Source organism: Tenrec ecaudatus, chromosome 10 (assembly GCF_050624435.1).
Source record: "Tenrec ecaudatus isolate mTenEca1 chromosome 10, mTenEca1.hap1, whole genome shotgun sequence".
Classification (NCBI taxonomy): domain Eukaryota; kingdom Metazoa; phylum Chordata; class Mammalia; order Afrosoricida; family Tenrecidae; genus Tenrec; species Tenrec ecaudatus.
Window position 1 is genome coordinate 141,600,687 of NC_134539.1, and position 14,790 is coordinate 141,615,476.

At 36.4% G+C, this 14,790-nt stretch overlaps 1 long non-coding RNA gene and 1 other non-coding gene across 2 annotated transcripts; one reads left to right on the forward strand and one right to left on the reverse strand.

The window, feature by feature from the left end:
• Positions 1 to 6,132: 6,132 nt before the first annotated feature.
• Positions 6,133 to 6,241, reverse strand: LOC142460383 (U6 spliceosomal RNA). Its single transcript, XR_012786595.1, has one exon. It is a non-coding gene; the product is annotated as a U6 spliceosomal RNA (small nuclear RNA).
• A 1,360-nt stretch (positions 6,242 to 7,601) lies between these two features.
• Positions 7,602 to 14,262, forward strand: LOC142458642 (uncharacterized). Its single transcript, XR_012786420.1, has 3 exons — positions 7,602 to 7,699; positions 13,543 to 13,596; positions 14,154 to 14,262. It is a non-coding gene; the product is annotated as an uncharacterized LOC142458642 (long non-coding RNA).
• Positions 14,263 to 14,790: the final 528 nt, after the last annotated feature.

The following is a 14,790-nucleotide window of genomic DNA, read 5'->3' on the forward strand; positions in this document are numbered from 1 at the left end:
CGAAGTAAACCCAAGTATATAATTCTATTTATTGGATCATTTGCCCCTTTAGTCACTATCAGCACAGAAAATTGCCTCTTCTTACTATTATTCCAGTCTAACAGCATCCTTAAGAATAAATATCCAAATGAAATAAACACACCAAACAAAAACCTCACTGCCTTTGAGGACTCCAACTCGTAGATACTGTATGAGACAAGGTAGAATTGCCCCTGTGAGTTTCCAAGACTATAATTCTTTACTGGAGTCGAAAGCTTGTCTTTCTCCCTTGGAGTGGCTGGTAGTTTTGAACTGCTGCCTTTGCAGTTAGTGAGCCAACATGTAACTACTATGCCACCAGAGCTCATAGACTAATCAGGAAGATAGTTTTTTAAAAAACAACATTAACTCTCTCATTGCAATCAAATCGATTCTGACTCATAATGACTCTCTCGTTAGGAAGATGTAGGAGGTAAAATGGGTGGAGATATACTAGAAGGGGAATTGTAAGATTAAAGAAAAACAAAGAAAAGTTAAAAGGCTTTGTTATCACGGAGAGTGCTAACAATGCTGCTCGTTAGGGCTAAGGGGACCGGTTTAGAACTTTCCACTTCATTTTTTCCTTTTTTTAAATTTGCAAGTAAAGTTAGACCTTTGCTGGATAAATTGGCTTTTGTATTATATTAATTATTCTTTCATTGATGTGATCTTTTTGTGTCTTTATTCCAGGTAATGGAAAGGTATATTGGAACAGGTTGATGGACCATGTGAAAGCCTTTAAAAGTGAGTCAGAAATATAAGAAAAGGTAGATGAATCTGAATCTCTATTTTTGTGTTCTTTAAATTTAAAATCATGCACCACTATGCATCTGTGTGCATTAAACCATATGAATACTTTCTTCCATTGACCATCTTTAATATATCCAGCCAAATAGTCTCTCTTATCATTCTTTAACCTTGAGATTTCAGTGAAAACCTGTATGAAGTCAAGACTCTTGAATAGAAAAATATTTTATTAGCACAGGTAGGTGAAAGAAAAAGTCTTCTTTGAAACGTCTTGTTATACCATTTTGTCCCATTGCTTCTAGGATGTATGACAGGGCTTCAAAAAATTCATTGGAAAATTGGGATTAAAAGATAGTTTGCCATGAACTTTTTAAAGCTCCATTGTATGATCTAGGAGCACACAAGCCAAAAAATTAACATCAAGTTAGTACTAGAATAATAAGGAAATAGTACTAACAAGAAAAATGACATGGAAAGATTAATTTTAATCTGATTTGAAAAGAAAAAGACACGCTGACTAGCCAGACAATGTGAATATCATGTACATGGTATGTAGCTTCCAACAAAGAAAACTTCAGAACAGGATGTTTCACTTGCAAAGTCTACCAAAGTTTATACACAAACTACTGTGGAGGGGGGTGGGGGCAGAGCCATAGAAAAAAGAGCTTTTCCTTTGCTTTGGAGTTTCCTTTTTCTTGTTTCAATGTGAAAGTGGCAACCATCGGGCACGTTCTCTCGTCCATAGTTCTTATCATACCTTACAGTTGCGGTACTCTATTTTGCTGATGTTCCTCTTTTTTTTCTTCAAGGAGGTGCTGTTGATGTCACTAAACTGGACACTGTTTTGGAAAACATGGGAATGAAACTCGACGAAGTAGAAAATAAAGATTTGAAAAAGAACCTGCCTGTGGATGGTGAGCATTTAAACCTGTGAGCTGCTCAGGACAACCTGAGACTGTGAGCTTCTGTGGAATCTCCTCTGAAAGTTTCATTTGCACACAGGGGCCTTTTACAAAAACCTAACAATGAATGCAGAGTGAAAGTAAGGTTATATCCTCGCTTGTCCATATTAGTAATGTCCATCAATACCTCCTTTAGTTTTGGACCCAACAGAGTGCTGAAAAAGGGGCAGGACCAGTTGGGAGTATAAAAAGTGAGGGTAAAAACAAACACTTGGGGGCAAAGTAGCATGAAACATAGGTGGAGGGAGGTTACAGGGGAAACTATAGGAAGAGCAATAGCAATGTCAAAGATGAGACATGATCCCCATGAGGAGTGCATTCCATAGGCATGTGTGACAGTGTTCACCCACTTTCTCAGAGTCTAGGGCCTTCTAGTATCCACGCCAGGATGTGTAGGATGGTCCCCTACTTACAAAGCCACATAACATCCCAATTCCTAGGCCAGACTCCATGAACCAACGGCATCCCTTTGATAAACTTGAAACAAACTTTGAAATGCATTTCAAGCTGAATTAAGACTGAAATGCAGTGTGCCATGAGAACATACTAAGGGAAAGAAGCCAGTCACAAAGGCCACATATTGCATGATTCCATTTCTCTGAGAGGCCAGATTGAGTACATCTATTAAAGGAATAGATTAGTGACCGGCTAGGGCAGTAGATGAGACAAAGGAGTCATGACTGCAAGCCAATGGATATGAAGTTTCCATTCGAAGGACAAAGATGTTCTAAAATTGAATTTTAGTACAACAAACAATTCTATAGTTTAAAGGGATAAATTGTATGATATGTGAATTTATGTTAATAAATTTCTTTAAAACATTATAATAGTCTGATATGATTCAGGAGAAAAATTAGAAAAATCCCTCTCAGCCTAGGTTTAATAACAATGTTATTTTATTAAATAATACTTATGTAAACTCCTCTATTTACATATTATCAGTAAAACTGTTAAAATGATTGATAATTTTACTCAATAATATCATGGTTATAACTATAAGAATTTGCAAAATATGAAATAAATATTTTTTGTACAACAGGACAAAAATCAAGACTTTACCCTGCACACAAATTTTTCACTTGTGTTCCATCCAACCAAGGAAAATAAATCATAAATACTAAAATATCTCCACTTTATGAATTATATATACCTTTATAATACCCTTTATGCTGATGTCATTTTAAAATGGATTTTCAAATGTATATGTTATTATTGCCTTTGAAATAACCTCTAGATAATAGTGGAGTGATAATTTTATTATAGAGAATAAAGGGTCTCTGTCAGAAAAAGTCAGGAACCACTATCACTTCATTATGTTAGGATATCATTTTAAAAATCCAAGTAGAAACATTTAGTTTATCAGAATGTAAAACCTGTGCTCGCTTCGGCAGCACATATACAGAATGTAAAACCTAATCCCTATGCTTAAGGAGCGCAGAATGTTCCAAGCATAGGAATGAGTGAAGTAGGTCTCATGGAAAATTTTGTATCTTACGCTTAGCTACCCAAGGTTTCATTTTCTATACCACATGAATTAGAAAACTGAAACTAATGTTTGGAAATGATGATGGCAACATATGTATAAATATGCTTGATACAATTGATGTATGGAATATTGTTGAAGCCCCCAATAAAACAAAAACATAAACTAACAAACAAAACCCCGCTGCTGCTGATTCTCTTTCAGCTCAGAACAAACCTAGATAAGTAGAACGTCACATAGGGTTTCCAAGGCTGCTGTCCTAAAGGAAGCAGACTGATGTGCCTTTTCCCACATTGAGACTGGTGGGTTCAAACTACTGACCTTCTGGCTAGCATTAGAACCCTTCACCATTGTTCCTCCAGAGTCCACAATGAGTAACAACTGCAGCAAGCTTCATCTAGAATTTATGACTCAGGAAAGGGTTGAATGCAGGGTAACAATTTTAAGTGCACAAATTGTGCTTTATCTTTTCATTTCATATTTGTCATGAGTGTCATTGTCATCTATATTTGTACAATTTTCTTAACAGATAATGGAAAAGGTAAATTGAAAGAGTTGCTAGATGCAATGCAGACTTTTACTGGTGAGTGACAAAGTTCTATAAAATTGCATTAGGTTAAAAACATTTTTTCAGTTTACCCAAAGAGTTATATTGTGTTTATTTTATTACTTTACCTTCAAATACTTGCTTTCAAAGGACTGTACTGGAATTTACAATACACAGTGGGATTTTAAATATGTTGTTGTGCACAACTGAACAAAACATTGCCTAGTCCTGTCTTGTCCTCACAATTGTTCTGATCTCGAACCACTCTTAGAGCCACTGTGTTAATTCATCTTGTTGAAGGCTTTCCTCTTTTTCACTGTCCCTTGACCAAGCATGATGTCCTTTTGCAGGGACTAGGGTCTCCTGACAACATGTCCAAAGTATGTGACGTCTCACCATACCTTGCCTCTAAAGAGGATTCTGGCTGCATTTCTTCCAAAACAGATTTGCTTGTTTTGTTGACACTTCGTGGTACTTTCAATATTCTTCACCAGCACCAGCATTCAGATGCGTTGATTCTTTTTTAGTCTTCCTTATACAAGGACCCACTATGGTTTGGGTCAGGAGCACCTTAGTCCTTCAAGTAACCTCCCTTCCTTTAACATTCGGAGGAGGTCTTGTGCAGCAGATTTACCCAATGTAACACGTTGTTTGATCTCCTCACGACTGCTTCCATGAGCGGATTTAAAATATTCACACATAAAATATACAATTAACGTTCTAAATGAACAATGTGGAAATTGTAAAGATTAACAACATGATTTATTTCACCAATATTCAAATTCTAGCACATTTTGGTAAGCATAGTGAATAATAAGCTAAAGTTTAATAGTGATCCAATTATTTGTATCATTGTGAAAGAAAAAGTCTCACAATTTAACACTCCTGTACTAACTATATTATTCTAATGTCCTGGCTAGTCTTCAAAACAAAATTACTTCTCTGTTGCATTATATCCATCACCAAGAGAGTCTCTTGTTTATGAAATTGAGGTACAAAGATTTGTGCGTGGTTTCCCTAGATTTCTGTGCATGTATCACATTCTCCCTGTTCACTATTGCTTGCTGCAGATGATATAGCACAGACCATGCAAACTTTATTATTTGGAACTATTACGTGGTTCCAACAACTGCCATGCACTGACATTCCTATCTTTTTGAAAGGGGAAAAGGTTGATGTCAATGATCTGATGAAAGTGCTGGGAGACATGGGGATTGAACTCACAGAAAAAGATCTTGTGACGCTGCTAGAAACACTGCCAATAGATGGTAAGTCATATATGCTACTGGGGCCTCCCAGGGAGCTTGGTCTTTAAGTTGTAAGCAATTCTAAGATGTTGTTGCTTTAATTATTTCTTCTAAGAAGTGCTGAAATAACTGGGAAAGGCATTTTCACTGTCAGATTGATGTAACTTGAGGATCACCAAGCTCTTCAACCCTAAATGGTGCCATCAGAGCTGATGCAGATTCAATAATCTTACCTTTTCGGATAACGGAGCGGACTAAATGCCGTGAAGGAAAGGGATGGGAACTAGTGAGAGAAAAGTAAGAGGAAAGAAAGAAGTCAGAGGTGAAGGGACGCCAAGGAGTAGTGGTTGTCTCCGAACAATAGAGTCGTCTTTACAGTTTTCTCGGTCCCCAAACACGGCAGAAGTTTTGTTTTTTACTAAGATAAGGCTTTTTCCTACGATGGTTTTTATTTCATGGGAAGGCTGGCCAGATTTTCCGGGGGAAAGTCTAAGAAACTCTCTTCACCATGCTGTTCAATGATTTCATGCCTGTCCACATTCTTTTTCTCCTCATAGAAACTGTGACTTTTTTTATAGGTGCTGGAAATGTTTTTCTGAAAAGATTATTGAAAGGGGTGATGTCTATCAAAGGTATGTACCATGTCTGGTTAGCATAAAAATCTGCTAAAAATCATCAGTATGTACATTTAAATCACTGGATTTTGACTGGTGTCTGTGGTGGTTGTTGTGGTTTACCATAGAGTTGGTTCCATCCAATCCATGACCCTACAGGATTGACTAGAACTGCCTCATAGGATTTCAGATCAGAATCAAGGGCATATTGCTAGATCTTTGCTCCAGCTGATGGGCTTGTCGTCCTTTAGGTTAGCAGATGAATGCTCAATCGCTGTGCCACCATAGCTCCCACACTTGGGTCAACAATTTGATACTTAGATTTCTAATTTCATTACATTCATTAGTATTACTTTAATTGCCCATGCTATATCTACATTCATATTCACTGAGTAATTCTAAAGAGCACTCCCAAATAATGATTTAAATCTAATTATATATAGCAAATAATGTAAACAATATTTATCAGTGTTTGGTGGAATTAGTCCAACAGCAGCATATTTTTTTTTGCGTGAAAAATATGGAACGCTTCACGAATTTGCGTGTCATCCTTGCGCAGGGGCCATGCTAATCTTCTCTGTATCGTTCCAATTTTTTAGTATATGTGCTGCCGAAGCGAGTACCAGCAGCATATTATAGAAAGATTTTTTTACTGATCTTTATATAAATTTATTTTATTAATTAAGATTCTTTAAATTATTTTATATCCTGTGTTCTTGTCTGAGGTAATTTTTTTAAAGTAGAAAAATACATGGATCATGACTTGCTTTGATGCTTCTTCTGGCTTCAATCATTAATCAGTAGAAGATAAGGTAGAGAGGGAGAGAATGGTTGCTGATTTTGCTGCTTAATATTTGTTCAAAGGAATCTATTGCAGATAGCAGTCTGTCTCTTGTCATTCCAGGCCCTTGAAACAACGACAGTCAGCCGCAGTCATGTGATCCTTTCAGAGCAGATGGGAGTGGTGTCATGATTTGGGCCGTTAGTCTCTTAGACTAAGTGTTTCCATTTATCTTTGATTTTCTTCACTCTCTTTTGCTCTGAACAGGGAGAATCCAATGTTTGCTTTTTAGCTGGCCACTCCTGAGTCTTTAAGACCATAGTCATTACTTACTAAAGGAAGATATAGACACTTTCTGTAGACCAGTGCCTGGAGAAGGAAAATGGAAGGACAGCGAAAAAGAGAAAGGTCTTCAATGAGCTGGCTTGACATAGTGACTGCATCCATGGGCGCAGGCATATGTAAAATTGTGAGCAGAGCTCAGGACCATGCAGTGTTTTCCTTCTGCTGTGCCTAGGTGGTGACTAACTCCATGGCACCTAACAACAACACGCTATGCCAATTGACTTTGATGTCCTCTGAAATGATGACCCTTAGTTCCCAGACCTATCAACTCATTCCCTTAAGGTTTGACTATGGCTTTAAAGCTTTCATAATGTTGCCCCCTGTATGCTCTGCTATATACATGAATATATTTTCAATGCAGATAAAAACATATGTAGATGTAGCCTCTGTCAAACCTAAATATACTCATGAGAAATTGTGGGACATGTTAATTTAAATTTTTCTTGATATTATTTAAGAGGACTTGCTGAATTGTATCCCCTATTTGCTAATGCAAATAAGAGTATGTTTTTTTTAATCTCACTACTATTGAGTCAATTCTGACTAACAGCGACCCAAAGTGGTCTGATATAACAAAGGAGAACTGCCCATTTTGGTTTCCAAGGCTGCAAATCTTTATAGGGGCCAAAAGCCTCATCTTTCTCCAAATACTGGCTAGTGGGCTTGAACTGCTGAACTTGAAGTTTGTAGCCCAACTCTTAATCCACTATGCTAGCAGGGCTCCTTAAATAAGAGTATGTTTCTCTTTTATTTATATTTATCATATTAAAATTCATATAAGATAAAATTTAAACCTGAATATGTTCATCATTAAATTTTTCTTATGTTTCTTCCTGGTTTCTCTCCTAAGGAGGATTGGTTAAAGTCAATAACCTAGACACTGTTCTGAAAAACCTGGAGATTGAACTCACAGAAAAAGAGCGTGACTCTCTGGTAGAAAACCTGCCGCTTACGGGTGAGGTTTGTAGCTAACAATGGGTCATAGAAAGTACATGTTGGACAGGTACCACAGAATTAACTAGTGGTATTTTGATTTTGTCTTTTTAAATCATTTTGTAAAGATTAGGAAAGGAGTCAATCTCAAAGTGTTATTTTGAGTAATTTAAAATTTTATTCATTATATAATTATCAAACACAGTAGAGATTTATTTTCTCTCTTATAAAAAGTTCAAGGTCAGAGCATGTGTGGTTGGTGGGTCATGGGTTTTCCATTTTGGGGTCTTTCTAGGGTTTCATGGCTTGCCTCTACCTGATGGTCTATAGAAGAGAGCACAAAGGGCAGGGGTGAGGTGACACCTGCTTTCACCACCATTCCTTTTGAGAGAACTAGTCCGATGACTACCCCTAACTACCAAGAGAGTAGGTTAGAAGACCATTTAAACTTCAACATTATGAGACAAAAATAAGAGTAGTGATGGGTATTTAGCTGTCTTTAACACCAAGTGCTCATAAGTGGGAAAATAGTTCCATTATAAAAGAAGATAGTCTTTTTTCAGAAATCAAGAGCCATAAACTCTTGCCAATCTGTGTTTTTAGTACTGCTTAGAATATAACCAAGACCACTCTCAATTTAGGAAATGGATATGAGACAGAATAAAAATTTGGAATTGGAGTGAAATGGTGAAGGAGGGAGGCTACATATTGGCAATATCTCCAGTGAACAGTTATTCCGTGAACAGTATTATGCTAAAATGGCCATTACTCATTTTATCTTTACACATTTTCATAGGGGAATATTTTCACCTATTAATTCTATGCTGAAGATTTTTAGACCTCTTCTTTCTGAATTAGATTAGTGTGTCTAACACTCCTGCTATATTTACCTACCATGTTTAAAACTGAGTACTTAATATTCTGCCATAATTGGAAAAATTCCATGGTGGGAAAACTTGCTCTACTGCAGAACATAGGCTTCTTTGCTTCCTTTACCCAATCTGAGTCTGGTCTCCAGATAGAGGCATGGGTTTTTTGAATTGCAGATCTAGAGCAGTTTCTGAAACCAAAGTAAAGGCATTGATTGGGAAAAGTTGGGACCCTGAAACATGGGATGGGAACATATGGGCTGATGATCCAGAAGAAGAGGATATTGAGCCCTTAGAAACAATTGACCCACCCCAGTCAATAAATCCACCCCTCCCAGCTGAAAGTATTAATTCACAACCCACACCTAAGCAGATTAGCCAAACTATTCAAGTTGATATGCTGCATCAGTAGCATTGCCTGAGAGAGATGTTGTTGAGAGCACCCAGCAAACACCCTCACCACCCATTATTTCCGCTAGACCTGTCACTAAAATTAAGTCTTAGAAAGCTCTCTCTACAGAGAACTACGTGGCAGCCCTCAAGACTTGAAGGACTGCCAGTGTCTCATAACTCTCTCACAGGAGTGAGTTGTACTGAGCCATTTGTACTGCCTTATAATTTAACTGTTCATTTCTTGTATTATATATCAATCTATCTATATAATTTAACAGTTCATTTCTTGTGTTATATATCAATCTATCTTTATAAATATAAATATAAATATATATATATATAATTATTAGCAATCTGGTTTTGTCTCTCTAGAGAACCCTAACACACAAACTCCCGTTCAGTCTCAGTATCACGTCCTACTCACTGAATATGTCTTTACTATTCATTGCTTTTTATTTCATTCTGTTTCATTGGCTTTCCACTATACAAAAAAAGGTCATCCAGCATTTTATTGAACCTCTAAGGAAAAAAGATTATAGTTTGTTTCATTAGTCCTCCTCTTGAAACTTTTGAAGAATCAGTCATTTGCCTTCTATTTTACCGTGGACCTTCTTTCTCTCTTTTTCAGGGTATAATCTTATGAATCAGGCCATCTTCATGGTGTGCAACCAGTGCAGTTGTATAAGACTTAAAGCTTAGAAGTGTGTCATGCTTGGAATTTAAGTCTTTATGGCTTTAGTTTTGCACTGAACCCGATTCATCAAGTCAATTCCACTTAATAGACACCACAATACAAAGTAGAACTCTCCCATAAGATTCCCAAGAATGCACCCCAGCCTGTGCGATCACGAGATGTCGAAGGGATCAGGTGTCAGGCATCATCAGCACAAAAGATCGTACCATAGTAAATGAGCCGGGGGAGTGCGGAGTGGAGACCCAAAGCCCATCTGTAGGCAACTGGACATCCCCTTACAGAAGGGTCTCGGGGAGGAGATGAGCCAGTCAGGGTGCGATGTAGCAACAATGAAACATACAACTAGTAGCCATTGCTGCCCTTTCCCCCAACAGGCAATGCTGGTGTGAGGTACATGTAGAAGACCATGACAGAAGCTGTTACTGCTCTGGGCTAGCAGGACTACTGTGTATTTAGAGTCAAGCCCTTTGTCCTCCATTCAGGTACTTAGTGTGGCCCAATATGAAGCTTGTTACACTACTGGGAGTCAACCACTGATTCTGTCAAGGTGACAGGTTCATATGAAGAGGAGATGCCCGATTTGATTCTTAGGTGTGTCTCTCTGGCAACAGGTAGGATAAGTAGCCTTAAAGCTGGTGAACCCAAGAGTATAAAGTAGAACCAGTAAGCTTTTGTGACAATCTGCACTGGGTACAATTACTTTGTGCTCTAGAAAGCTCAACATCAAATATAAAATTTTAAAATGCCACAACTGAGAAAGGATAACTAAAGAAAGAAAAAGAATTTTTCTTGCTTTTTGAAGAAGAGGTTCTGCACGTTCATTTTGCACTGTTGTTGTTGTTAAGTGCTGCACAGTTGGTTCTGACCCACAGTAACCTATGTGCAACTGAAAGAAACACTGCCCAGTACTGTGCTGTCTTTACCGTTGTTCCTACACTTGACTTCATTGTTGCAGCCACTGTATGAATTCATCTCATTGAGAGCCTTCCTCTTTTTCACTGCCCCTCTACCAAGCATGACGTCCTTCTGCAGTAACTGGTTTCTCCTGACAACTTATCTAAAATATGTAAAGCAGAGTCTCACCAGTATTGCTTTGAAGGAATACTCCAGCCGTATTTCTTCCAAGATAGAAGTGTGTGTCCTTTTAACAGTCCATGGCACTTTCACTATTCTTCACTCAGCATCAGCTCTTCTTCAGTGTTCAAGTTAGTTAATGCCCAACTTTCACATGCATATGAGGTGATAGAAAATACCATGGCTTGGGTCAGGTACACCTTAGACCTCAAAGTAGCAGCCTTGATTTTCAACACTTTAAAGAGATCTTATACAGCAAATATACACAGTGAAATGCATCATTTGATCTCTTGTCTGCTGCTTCCATGAGTCTGGATTGTGGATCTAAGGAAGACTAAATCCTTGGCAGTTTCGATCTTTTCTCTGTTTATCGTGATGGTCCCAACTAGTCCAATTGTGAGGATTTTGTTTTCCTTTACATTGAGTTGTGATCCATACTGAAGGCTGCAATCTTTGATCTTCATCAGCAGGCATATGGCATAGTTTAAAATCAGGAAAAATGTATGTCAGAAGAATGTGGCATCATGATTGGATGAAGGTTTATTAACAACTTGCAATACACAGATGACACAACTCTATTTGCTAAAAGTGACTAGGTCTTGAAGCACTTTTACTGATGAAAATAAGTTTGCCCTAGGCTTTGTTAATTATGTAGCTGACTCTGATGTGGTTGGCTATCCTCTCTGATATTGGGACATCTCTGTTTTAATAACTCTCTAGGTTCGACTAATGGTTTGTTAAATTTTTTTCTTTTTTTAATATTAAATCACTGTATTAGGGACTCTTACAGATATTATAACAATCTATCAGTTATATCAAGTGAACTTGTATCTGTTTCCATAATTATTTTCAAAGCATTATTTTTCTACTTGTGGATCTACTTGAACCCTTTGATATCAGCCCCTCATTTTCCCTTCCTCCTTCACCCTACCATCCTCTTGAGTCCTTAATAAGTTATATTATTATTATTATTATTTATATCTTATACCAACTGCTGTGTCCCTTCACTCACATTTATGTTATTCATCCCCCTTATTGCTATCAGTTCCTCTTATTTCCCCACTCCTTGTACCCTCATGGAATCACTACTCCCATTACTGTTTCTGAGGGGTTTATCTGTTCTGGATTCTGTGTGTCAATAGTCCTTATCTGTAACAATAGCTCTTATCTGTACCACTGTACATACTCTAGTCTAGCAGGATTTATGAGGTACAACTGGAGTCTTGATAGTGGGGTTGGGGAGAAGCAGTAAAGAAACTGGAGTCTTGATAGTGGGGTTGGGGAGAAGCAGTAAAGAAGTAGAGTAATATTGTGTGTTTCATTGGTGCTATGCTGCACCCTGAATGAATTATCCCTTCCATGTGTCCCTTCTGTGAGGGAAATGTCCAATTATCAATGGGTGGACTTTGGGTCTCCACTCTGACCCCTCTCTTTCACATCAATGTAATTGTTTTTTGGTCTTCTGGTACCTGATCCCATCCCCACTTCGTGATCACACAGGCCGGTGTGCTTTTTCCATGTGGGCTTTTTTGCTTCCCCAAAATTATTTTTCTAGTTGTTGTTAGCTTTCATGGAGCTGGTTCTGACTGACGGGAATTTTATGTGTAACAGGACAAAATGTTGCCAGTACCAGCTATTACTGTGTTTCAGCCCATGTTACAGCCCTTGTGTTAATCCAGCTCATTGTAGGTTTCTCTGATTTTCACCAAATACCTACTTTACCAAACATAATTTTTCTAGTGATTATTTTTTCTTGATGATGTGTCCAAAGTAAGTGATTATATTTTTATTGTATTTCTTCTAAAATTGATTTGTTCTTTCTTCTTGGAGTACATAGTTTATTCAATATTCTTTGTAAAAACCACAATTCCTATGTATTAATTCTTTCTTTTTCATTGTCAAGTTTTTCATGCATATAAGGCCATTGAAAAGATTATAACTTGGGTGTAGTGCACCTTATTTATCAAGTAACAACTTTACTTTTTTAATATTTTAAAAGAGATTTTTTTGAAGCAAAAAAACCCTCCAAATCCTCAAAACTCACCGATTCTAACTCATAACAACAACCCTATAGAACAGGATAGAACTTTCCTGGTGGATTTCTAAGACTATAACTCTTTAGGAGAGTATAAAAGTTCATCTTTCTCTTGTGGAGCAGCCGGTGGTTTTGAACTACTGACTTTTCAGTTATCAGTCCAATGTGTAACCACTGTAGAAATATGTATCCAAATTTTAAAGATATTTTAATAACCAAAGATTGAAAAACCTATACATATTACTAGTCATTCCATGGTAGTAGTTGAAGTAACTAAATAAAAAATTATTAAAAGATAGTAATAGTGAAAAATCAAGTATCTCCTTCAACATAAATACTGGGAAAACTTATTGCTTGTATTAGTTATAAGGAAGGTTTGACTGAGAATCAAAACATTACAACTAACCCATTCTAACATTCCTTCAGCCCAAGCTACAGAAAGGAGCCCTTGTTATGTGCTTGGTATGAATGGAAAAATGGCCGTTCAAACCCACTAGCTCTGTGGGAGAAAGGTGTGGGGGAAAGAGTACAGCTTTAGGAACCCTATGTGCCAGTTCTAGCCTGTCCTATACTGTCACTCTGAGTTGGAATAGACTGTATGATAATGGGTTTCTTTGTTATTAAGACCAGAGGAGGTGTTCTTGGGTCAATGCACTAGCTACTATTGAATGAATTCTTGTCATCCATTACACATACATTTTTTGGTTAGTTAAAATATGGGTAAAATCTATTTCTTAATTTAATCTGCTTAATTCTTAATAGTATTTTTTGTATCCTAATTTTGATGTTTTTTCTTACAGCTAGTGGGAAATTTGGTCTCAATAAATTGATGGATGCAGTGGAAACAATTACAGGTTAATACAAGTTACTAAATTATATTTTAATATAGTCTCATCATTCCTTCATTATCTTTTTTATTGCCTTTTCCCCTTTGTATTGATAAATATCTTCATATAAATGCCAGAAATTATAATATATGTAGATATTCTTATTTACATTTTAGCACTATATTCTTTTGTTTCTGAAACATTTGCCAATAATAGATACTGTTCCTGAATGTGAAACTTAAACTAACACAACAGATGATACAACAAAATTTTCATAAAGATAAAGATTCTCATATCAAGAAACGGGTAGAGAAATAGAATCCTAAAAATATTTAGATCATATACTTAAAATATGACTTATATAAATTATATCAGTATGTATATTATGTTCCTAAGAGTAAAGAACTTTATTTTATGATAATTATTGATAATGAAGGACAGTTCTTAGAGGTTTGTTTGTTTTCTTTTGCTTATGCAGCTGTTATAGTTGCAGCTAATAGTTATCAATGATTTTTCTTTGTAGCTTTAAAGGTATTAGTTGTTTTTAAATATATAAATCTGTGATCATTTTTATTATGTTGAAGGAGGAGAAGTTGATGTCAGTGATATAGGAGATATTCTGGATAAAATAGGAATAATATTCTCAGATAAGGAACTTGTGAAGATGATAAAAAATCTACCAATGAATGGTAAGTACTTATTTTATATATTTTTTATTTTCCTTGTCAGACTTTCTATAAACATTCTAATTTAATGGTATAGAAAAATCAATTGGAATACATGAGTGTGTTTAAATATATATACACATATGCCTAATATGAAAATACATTCCAGTTTGTTAATATGAGTTACCAAGGGGTTTGTGTCTACATTGATAAGGCTGAAATTGAAAAAAGAGAAGAGCAGAAAGAGGGCTAAGCAATTAAAAAACAAGAATCGAAGGTTGGCAGAATAAAAAAGGACATCTATTTTATACTGCCAAGTTTATGCATGTGCATAAATTTATTAAGCCAATGATTATACATAATCTCAAAGGAAAAATTGACCAATCCAAGTTTTCATTAAAAAATCTATTGATTAAGGATATTTTAATTTGAGATTCAGTTTTTTCATTATTCACAAACCCTACTATCAAAGTTAAGAAATATCTTTTGTAGCTCTTGATTCCAGTAAGAAGGAAATCTAAAGGCTAACTGGGAGTTGTGAGATAGAGAAAAAAAG